We start from the raw sequence: 11,241 nt of genomic DNA, 5'->3' as shown, positions 1-11,241 counted from the left end.
ATAAAACGTAAGTTTCCTGTGATAAGCACAGTTATCAATAACATAATAACCAGACTAGCAGTTCCAAACCTTCAAAAGGGCTCCTGCTATATTTCGTAGAGTAATCGTGGACACTACATCACTGTTTCACCATTAGATATGCCTAATTCGTCGTTCTTGTCATTCTGTTCTTCTTTGTCATCGGAGGTTTCTTCAGGATTATATACGTGCCACGAAAGCACGAAAAGCATTGATGACACACCTATACAATGAGTAAAAGAATACAAATTTACATAGATAGAATTTCTGAAAATAATAAGCTCGTTTTCGTATGGTAAAAACGAACAAAGCTAAAGTCTTAGGAAAGGATTAACAAAAAGTTATAATCATGTTAATCTATTAGTTTAAATTCATTCATGCATGACAGCATTTCACTTGAACGACTATCAAAAGCCATGCATTATTGATGATTAGGTTGCGATTGTTGGAGACATAATGAAAGGATGTGAACTTGTCATGTTAGAACAGGCCAACATGGAAGCAAAGGCATCATCGTGTTCCACACTACGATTTCGGGTACTGCCTTTTTGAAACAGTATAACTGTACACACTAAAAAAAGGTGTGTTAAATTTACACACCTTTTTTGTCCAAATTTTAACACACCTAAAGGTGGGTTTTGAAACACACCTAAAGGTGTGTTTAACACACCATAAGGTGTGCAAAAAGCATCTTCAAAGGTGTGTTAACACATAGCAAGGTGTGTTTTTGTGCACACCAAAAGATGTGTAGAACACACTAAAAGGTGTGTCAAAAAACACACCAAAAGATGTGTTTTTGGCTTGTCCAAATTTTAACACGTTCTAAGGTGTGTTTTCAAAGAAGGTGTGTTTTCATACACACCATGGTGTGTTTCATTACACAGCTAAAGCTGTGCTGAAAAACACACAAATTGTTTAAGTAAAAAGTTGCACATCTTTCTTAAAAGTAACATATAAACAGGGCTAGAAAACACACAAACACAATATTAATTTATAAATATATTTTAAGTTCCAATACTATTAAGAATTAACATGAAGTCACAGTAATGAATTATATAAATATCTTGAAGCATGCAGTTTAGTTTAAAATAATGTCTTACTCTATAAACAGTTTATTGACTTGATGTCGTCTCGACTTGACACTTGGTGGTGTTTTCTTGTCTTGTTGGTCACCCTTGTTCTTGTTTGTTGGAGTGTATGGTGCCTGCTCAACTGTTGCAATAACATCATCGCCTTAATTCATGATCTTCATAATCAACAAAGGTCACCTGAAAATATAAAATAAATGCATAAGAGGATCTGGTATTTAGAATTTTCCAATTTAAGATGTGCACAAGCATCTGTTAATTAATAGAACATGCTAAATGATACCCAATTTATGAGTTAAGATTTATTTTTGGTAAAAGAATTTAGGATGTATTGTCAGGTATAGGCAGGTATAATTACATGAATTATAACCTTCTGTTGAAATTTGAAAAATTGGGGTCTGGGCACATTTCCTATAGTTTCTTTAAAATGGGAAAGTTTTATTTTAATATGTATATATAGCTATCTTTCAGGATAAGTAGTCAAGTCTATAGTATTAAAAATCATAAACCATTCTAGAACACTCAAGTCAAATCAACTATCTAATATTTACAACATTTAGAAAGCAAATGCAGTATAGTGAGGACAAAAATTGGTCCTTTGGAATGTTACTAACCCCCAAAAGGAATACAAAATATTAAACATATAAAATTAAGACACAAAACAATTCATCAAGATTACACCTAGCGAATATTATATGCTTTCTTTATACCAAGCATAAACTATGGCATAAACAGCCTTATGTATACACCGATATACGTGTAAATCTCCTTCTAAAAGCACCTAGAACAATTAAATTTTGAAAGATAAAACGTAACACTCACCAAGTCTCTCTTGTGATGTCGAATCTGTTCGCGTCGCCATGCGCTTCGGTGGTCTCTGAATTATTAGGATGAAGCAGACTTTTCACTTTCAAGCTATTCGGGACCCTTGAAGTCTTGAATTTCTTTGCATCGTTTGTAACGGAACCATCAATTTATTCGCTACAAATAGATAGAGACAAACATATTGATTACACTCGTTGGCCATATTGAAATTGATACAAATGTTTGACACAAACGATTCGAAAAGCACTGCAATACAACTTACCCTCTTATAATTTCTTCTTTATACAACATCATAAGCTCTCGTGTGTTCATCTCCAAAAAAATCTTAAAATCGCCTTCACAATAAACATAATTTAAACTTGTAACAGACTCGAAGCACAGTTGTCACAGTAGAGAAGGAAATGTAAACACTAAACAGTGGTTTGTATTTCGTGCGCGTGGGTTTCACACCTCGCGACATTCTTATTGGTTAAAAGCGTATGACGTATCAGATCACTGACCTGTATGGCAGATATTCAAGTCTGTATGGCAGATATTCAAGTCTGTATGGCAGATATTCAAAAACAACCCACGTTAATCATTCTTATTACAAAAGTAAACCACAACGATCTGTAAATTCCCTTAAATCTATGTCTTATATAATGTTTAGAGTTTTTAATACTGATCAAAGCTGAAACGCAGGCCAAAGATAACAGGAATTTAAAGCAAAAAGTTAAATTTAAATGCAATGGAACAGCGTGAAATTTCCTGTGACTTGTGTAATTCCTCGTAAGGCTGACGCTTTTATCGACGCACTAAAATACTATAGGTAATAAATAAGGCCAATCAAGCATATTGTTAATAATTTAAAGGTGTGTTTTATAACACATCAAAAGATGTGTTTCTTGGATGGGTCAAGGTGTGCTGTCAAACACACAGGTGTGTTTTCAGTGAAAAGGTGTGTTACTTTACACACCTTAATGAGTAAAAGAAAAGGTGTGCAAAAGGAGGTGTTTTCGCTAACACACAAAGGTGTGTTTTCGAACACACGAAGATTTGTTTGCGTACACACAAAGGTGTGTTTCCTTACACACCAAGGTGTGCTTTCTAAAAGCGCGTAGAAAGGTGTGCAGAAATTACACACCATGGCGTGCAATTGAGCACACCTTGGTATGTAGTCAAACACACCTTGGTGTGTAATTCTACACGCCTGTTTTTTGTGTGTACTACTTCTTTTTAATTTACATCGGGTTTTTGCCCAAACGTGCCCCAGAAGGGCGAAACTGTCATGTGCCTCACCGATTATTACTGCTCCAAAGATACAGATATTCCTTTCAAGAAGATGAATATTGTAGTCGAAACACCTTCCTCTCTTACCACAGAGATCTTGCCACAATCGGCAACAAAGGTCGAATAGATGGCCCATAATGATAGGACCTGGAAGTAACCCGATTGTCTTCAGCATCAAATACTGTATTCCCGTTGCGAACGCTCTTTTGTCGTCCGGAACGCATCTGGAAGAGAATAAGTGAATGAAGAAATAATACTGGGCGGCTAAAATAATTGTTTCCTCTCCTTGATTCTTTTCAATAAAGTTTACCAAACACCTTGACTTATAAATTCTGTATAAAAGGCCTAAATTGCGAATAACGCTTTTCCACACGTCCAGGATCCGGCTGCACGGTTTCCTGTGCGGAAAATTATCAATATAAACTTTGAAGAAATAAAAATGTAGTATATAAAAGTAGTAGTCGAATAATGCGTCAAAATTGCATGCATGGATATATGTTAAGCATTACATCGCATATCAATGTAATAAAAATTGAAATCGAAAAATTTTTTTAAAAAATCCGAAATGGGCATATATACACTAAACTTATACCACTTTCATTCATGTATGACACGAATTTGCACTCTCGTCAAACACCGTGTGAAAAAAAAATTATCCTTACCTCAGAACAACAGTTTGTGTTGGAACGATCGACGCAAAGCGTGAAAATAGGGCAAAGCCAAGGAGGAAAAAAAAGATGGCCAGATTTTTACAATCTCTATCGCAGTAACCTTGCGTTGCTGTATCTGCATTGGTAGGACCAGTAAGGATACAAGAACAACTTCCAAACGTCTAGTGAAATATATAAACGGTGAAAAGCGGTGAAAGTGTGTTATTTAGCCCTGTATATCTATAATGCCGTGATCAATCTTGATTATAGAAAGTTCGAAACATCACCAGACAGGGTTTTTTGTATTTAGCGGTAGTTAAATAATTCCTCCTTGTTATCCCACCTACGTATAGGGCTCGGCTTCTAATGGAACATTTTCGACATGCAGTTTATCAATTTCCAAATATTTAAAGCCCTCTTTCTTCATGCATTGTCGCGGAGATTCACACGCACACGAAAACTGCACCACACAATTTTACAAACATTAGAAACGTTGCTAGATACATGGAGCGCTGCTTTGAAATCATATAGAGAATTCAATTTTTGCTGAAGAAGATCAGTGCATCATGTTTACGTACCCGATTCTTGTATTTAGCAGAACAACCAGCATAGCAGGGATTTGCATAGACAATATTGTCAGAGCCACACACGGGTATGAACTTATCTATTCTGCAGCTACAGTTGAAGTTACACTGGGAAATGAGTTTATCGTTGCTGTAACTTGTATTCGTATTTATTCTAAAAGAAATACAGATAGAAAAAGGGGTTATCAAAAAAGACAATTTTGAATTTGCTCTCAACTCAACAATTCGTTTCATGGCATGAAACATTTTTGTTGTATCAAGGCAGCCCAGTATTTATTTTAAAATTATGGTATCTTATTAATGTTTGCGTTTTCGTTCTCGTGGCGCTCGCACGTGTATGCACGAGCCTACTCATGACGTGATAGTCATAGTCTGAGGTTTTGAATTGAAAATTGGAAGTAGTGAATAGAAGATGGCCAATGAGAAGGCTAAGATAGTTATAGAAAAGTGTATATTCAATCTTGAATCAAGTAAATATATAAAGTCAAAAGTTGAATCTCCGTCCTCAGTACTTTAAGAGAAGACACGAGAATCTTCTAGGCGTTTCTTAGTCTTTATACCTGTCTCTATGACTATAGATAGTTGAAACTCCTGCCATGTTAACATTCGTACATCCAGGTATCAGAACTGCGAACGGTGCTACAATTACCAATATCTTTAAGAACACGTTGAAGAGAGCTGCTTTTTTACAGACATTTTTCACTGAAAATTGTCGAACCACAAATGAACCAAACAAAACACCAACTATATATAACAGAAAAAATGTGTTTGAAAATGGTGGCCCTGTGTAAAAACCGACTGCATGTACACTGTACACTATGAATTATGCGCTACATATATACTAAGAAACATATTTCACAGCGCATTTCGTTTGCGAAATTAGATAGTGCTATTTTTAACTATAACTACATTGGATTTATTTGCAATCGGTAAAAAACGAGTAACTTTAATATTGGTTTTGACTTTTGAGTTTTTGAAATTTGTCAGATATCCAGAATCCTTCGTCAGACATTTAACTATAGTCATTTTGGTTGAAATTTTTATAAGATTTTTATAGGATTTTCCGTTTCACAATCGCGTTTATGATAACGCTGCCTTAAGTTTGCTGACTCCCAGTTACATGTTCTAAGTCATTTATGTTAACCAATCACTAGTTATCGCAAGGTAATGGAGTCGGGAAACTCCTCGGTATACCACATTTCAATGCAGGAATTATTTTTGAAACAGGTGGAACGTATCTTTAAATTATAAATTATAAAATTATAATATATAACTTACAATTATTAAAAATTATAGAGAGAATAATACGTGGATGCGCGGAAATATGGAATTTATATGGAGTGTATTTTGTTTAAATATATTTATATGGAGTGTATTCTGTTTATTATATAATTAAAGAACTGTTATTTTTGAAAAGTTTTTATCCCCCTTCCTGATTCCAGATCGGTGGATCAAACACGATAATCGCACAATATGTTATTATCGCTTTTCAAAATGGCGGTTCGTCAATAAAACACTGCATATTATATATAGAATAAATTATCATATTATATTTTATAGACCAAGACATCTAGCCTAGATTTTCTAATAGGAATTATTTTACAAAAGCCATGCACTCTTTCGCGACCTGGGGAACAATTTGCGTTTTTGGACATACCCACTGTTGTTGGCGTAAGAATTGATGATAACACATATCCATTCTTCACAGGATCCAATTCAAACTTTAACTGAACTAATTTCGCCAAAAATGGAAGCAAACCGCCGTTGAAAATGAACGAAACAGATACTCCAAGAGCATTAAACAGGAATGTCAGATTCGAAAGTAACGTTTTCAACTCAGGAATAATTTCTTTAATGCTTGCTTCTTTCGTGCTGCTTTTCTTTTGTAAATTTCCTTCCCGGATGTGCTTTTCACGTCTTTCTTTTGATCCGGGTAACGAGCTGGGATAACCCGATAAAATAATTGCTAGCAACAAGAATAGTAAACCAAAAACGATGTATCCTAACCACCATGCTCCTATCCAACGATGATCTTTTGGAGTGAGGTTTAATCCCTCTGGCTATATAGATTCGCATCAAAAATACACTTTTTTAGATGTCTATACAATTCTTTATAGTTGGTGGATTGGTTGGTGGGTTGGTGGACCTTCGTGGAAAGCTTGACATCATTATATATAGGATATTACACGGTGTTGAGTAGCTATGGATTTTATGTTCGAGTGGCAAAAACAATATCCATATCTTTGGATGGAGATCATATACAGGGTGTCCCCCCCAAAACTCCCCCCCCCCTATTGAAATTGAAGCTTTTTGTTGGAATTTGAATGCATGATCAACGCAGCAGTGTGTAAATGGCATAGTTGAGGCTTCAACAATAAAGCGTCTTGCTTTCAATTGGGTTTATCATAATATTAAGCAATCAGATTCTAACAAAAGCTTGATTTCAATAGAGGGGACTTTTGGGGGGACACCCTGTGTAGCGCAGTCAATGGTGTGTTCAGAGACGTTGGCATGTATTTTGCTTTTTTGTTCTGTTTCCTTCCGCAGCACTGTTTAGCACTGTTTGTTGCTTGGTACGGGTAAATATTGAAATCTAAAAATGAATATAATTACGTGTGGTCTCATTTCATGCCGTGCAATTTTGGTGTAAAAATAAAGCCCAGAAATATTGAAAACGGCTGGTTCGGGTTCCTGCTCTGGGTGGCCGGATGCCGTGCGCTAGTTCATGGTATAGTTTCATTTTGTATATGTATAGTTTTATTTATGTCCCATGAAAACATTAAAGATGTATAGTATATATAGCGCATATCTTTGCCTCAAGACGATTCTTCATTGCGTCCCGCCACGCCCGCGCGGTGAAGCGCGCTTTGTTTTTCAAACCCGTCACGGTCACATGGACAGAATTTTAAAGGCCGCTTCGCCTGCGCGGGTTGAAGCGACCGTTAATGGATGATATTACAACGAACATTCTACTTAACGCATATAAAATTCCTTTCTTGACTCAATTTGATGTGGATAAAGGAAATTGCCTAATGTAGTATATACCTGATCAATGTCAACGTAAATGCTCAGGAATTGCCCACCCAGCAATATTCCAATTCCTGGACCAAGGAACGTACAGAGGTACAAAAGACCAAGACACATAGGCATTTGTTTTGGTTCAACATTTTCATCCAAGAGGGAAGGGACCAGTGAATACAATGGACAGATACCGGCACCAAGGATGAACTGTGCGATAAAAATATCATCATATAGTACCACGTGCTTCCACTACCATCGCTGTCGCACGTGCTCGATGAAGACGTTTTATTGGACAATAAGCACATTCCAGTTTCACTTTCTTCAAAGTCAGGAACATGATATGGTCCAACGATGGCATGAGGTAGAGTAAACAAAAGTACTCCAAAACCTATGTTTAAATTACATTACAGTTCAGTAATGTCTACAAGTATACGAAATCCTTGTTTAGCGGCCGAAAGAATTTTCTTTCAAGATTCGCGTAAATAACGTTTCGATCGCAACGATCGTAGCATGCATATATATATAGTAGCCCAAATAGCAGCATATATATGGCGTGATGATTTGAAAGCGAGAAAATTAAGCAATAATAAAATGTTTTGACGATTCCTATATGAGTGAGAAAAAATGATCGAGAGCCCTCTATAGAGAGGTTCGTTTTTGTGCTTCTGTTAGGTCTTTTAAATGTCAATCAGAATCTGTTTTTTTGTTTTCCAGAATTCCGGCATCGAAAACTTCCACGCAAGAGCTGTGAGCATTGCTAGGTCTGCGTGCAATATTTTTTATTTTGTAACTATGTAATTGAAGAAATCCCATTGGCTAGGGAGCGTTTAACAGCGGGCCGGTGTTTCTGTTGGAAAAAGTGACAAAACGCAAACGACTTGCTAATAAACATGTGATAACCTATCTGGAAAAGGCTAAAAGATTATTTAATGCATGTGAAGACTTTTTGCATCCAGACCTCGCAGCCGGTAAAAAAAAATAACTTGTATGCATCTAACCTGAAACGCCTGCTCCTCCTGCAACCCACTTGATCTTGTTGCCATAGTCACCATAGTAACTGATAAAAACGACACAGAGAAGAGCGGTGACGTCAGTCGCAGCTGTGATAATCCCCAGTTCTTTACCCGATAGACTAAATCTTTTCTCAATACTTGGCAGGATAAGAACAGGTAAACCGATCACTGATATGCCTAGAAAGTGAAAGAACTTTCAATTTCTCTATATACACCATACATTTTGTAAAACTTCTGAGGTTCCTATTGAGCAAAACCGATGCGCATATCCCAGTTCTGTTGCTGTCGTCATGTTACACGCACGAAATATTTTCTTTTTGAACCCAGTCTCTACAACCGCCAATCGACTTTCCTAACTAAAAATCACGAAATCCGTAACATAAATAACCCGTGTTGCTCACTGGATAAATTTATTCTCTTCTCACTTAGTATAGGATCCGGATTTCCTTGGAAGTAATTCGCGTAGTATAGGATTTCCCTCGCGTGAATCGCCCTTCAAGTGCATTATTATGTATCCATTAATATATATGGCCATATAGTAACAATATAGCCGAAATTTTGCACAGTTATCTTTTATTTCTATTCATGGATAGTTGAGGACATTTTGAACAGTTTAAAATATTCTGTTATGCTCGATATTTACATTTTCAATATTTACATGACATCTGTTACTTATAAAAGTCTATTAAACATGGTGATGACAATATTGTATCTTAAAATAGCGTTACACGATACCAATTACGTGCATGTCTGAAACTGTGCTATTCATTGATATTATTTTTTATTTATAGAAGCCCCTAAATTACCCCGAAGTTACTAGTATTACAAGGAGTCCTACTATGTAATATAGCGCAGCAATATTATTGTTTGCATAAATACCTATACCACAAAATACATGCAAACCACTGGTGCAGTTATGGGAACACTGTATGAATGACACCATTTACAATGGTGTAGTGTTTCATCAAGTATCCTATTGCATTCCATGCATGCAGGATTCAACACAGCACGTACAGATTCCAATAATATAGTAAACTATAGAAAACGAAATCGGAAATCTGAAAATTCACCAGAGTCAGAGAATGTACCAGCAATCATCCAAAAAATTAATGAAACCTGCCATTCAGAGCAGAGTTGAGCGCCAACTATATGTAGCAGTATTGCACGCACGTACGTTTAGTGGGTAAAACTCCACTGTCCTGGGTTGCTCTAGATTAAAATATGAATCAAAAGCCACGAATCTATGAAGCTACCTTGACGATCACCTGACATCCACTTTAATGTTTTGCCGGAATGTTATATATATGACACCCTGCATGCATGTTGCGCGTGTATAGTCTACAATAGCTAGGGTATCGAAAATGTGCTATTGACATTGCATATTTCATTTTTCCATTGCCTAGCTTCCAGCTATGGTGCACCCGTAATGCCAAACGTAGACAAACCATTCCGTTTAGGTCTGACACTTATTAAACACTGGTGTAGTGTTTCATAATGTATCTCTTGATTTTTGTATCACGCTCAGTAGTATTTAACTGGTATTTTGATATCTATGATTCTATGAATCAAGTCAAACCTCGATAATAGCCTGCAGGGAAAATATTAGAGAAACCTGTGAGTTAGCAAGCTTGAAAAGCGATGGCTATAACAGGGCTATTACCATAATATTTAATTTGTTCGTGTTGTGTGCTCACATGCCATGATTTGACGAGGAAAAAACATTTTTTTTAATTTATGATCGAAAAGAAATATTTCCCACCTGAGCATGTCGTATATAACATGATAACCAGGATAAAACATTTTGAATTGTACAAAAAACTTAGACATCTTGGTCTAAATCTCCCCCAACCAAATTTCAACGCTGTTCCATGATGACTTTGTAATTGTTCTGCAGGCAAATGCTTAGGCTCCTTTGATGTATCAAGATTACTGCCGCTTAAATCCATGGGTGTTAATATAGGTGAGAGACTGAGAGTATTCTTCAACGGATACTTTATCTTAGGCCCCGAGTCCACAGGATGCCGGAAGAATTTGAGCGCGCAAGAATATTTTTACGGTTACATACGTGCTTCCACCCACACTAATCCGGGCTTTTCGCCCACTGAAACCGGAAGCATTTGAAGACGATCTCCAGGGTGGAATACGATGAGATAAATTGGAAAGCGATGTGAAAACGATGACGAAACGTTTCAAATCCAGTTCAACCACTCGGCTACAACCGTTTTAAGCCCCGTTTACATTTGCAAATTTTGTTGCGATTTTGTGTGCGATTTTCTTCTTTTGACCGATGGAAACGAGCAAAAAGGTTATGAATGCTCTAAAATATAGGTCTCCTTATTTGAATAAGCGGGACTGGGCCTTTAATTAATTAAGCAAAACTTCAAGAGAGCAAGCAAGCTACTATTGTTTTCATATTGATGGATTGTTTTTTGCCCTAGTTAATGTTACTATATATAACGTCAGATGAGTCGTATGTAGGTCATTTCATAATGAGCCGATGATTTTCAACATCATGTTCCCGAAACAAGGATTCTTTGCGATAACCATGTCCAAACTGTCAGGTGATTTGGCGTTATATACCCGACGGTTTTTTGCTGGGTTTTTTTTACTTAATATATACTCAAAAACAACATTTAGAAGGAGCTCAAACTCGTCGTCTGTGCAAACAAAGTTCTCATCTTGTTTTTGCTTTGGATTTGATACATTTCACAACACACGTGGGTGGAAAACAATCAAACATGACGCTTCCTAAAGGTATACTGCAGGATCAAGT

General features: G+C 36.5%; 1 pseudogene; it reads right to left on the bottom strand.

Moving 5' to 3' along the window:
- Positions 1-148: 148 nt before the first annotated feature.
- On the bottom strand, positions 149-10,496 carry LOC114523179 (annotated as a pseudogene).
- Between the last annotated feature and the right edge of the window lie 745 nt (positions 10,497-11,241).

This window comes from Dendronephthya gigantea, unplaced genomic scaffold (genome assembly GCF_004324835.1).
Source record: "Dendronephthya gigantea isolate DGI-Jeju-01 unplaced genomic scaffold, DenGig_1.0 000000F, whole genome shotgun sequence".
Taxonomy (NCBI): Eukaryota; Metazoa; Cnidaria; class Anthozoa; order Malacalcyonacea; family Nephtheidae; genus Dendronephthya; species Dendronephthya gigantea.
Note: the sequence above shows the minus strand (reverse complement) of the source record. Positions and strands in the feature narration are given on the sequence as shown.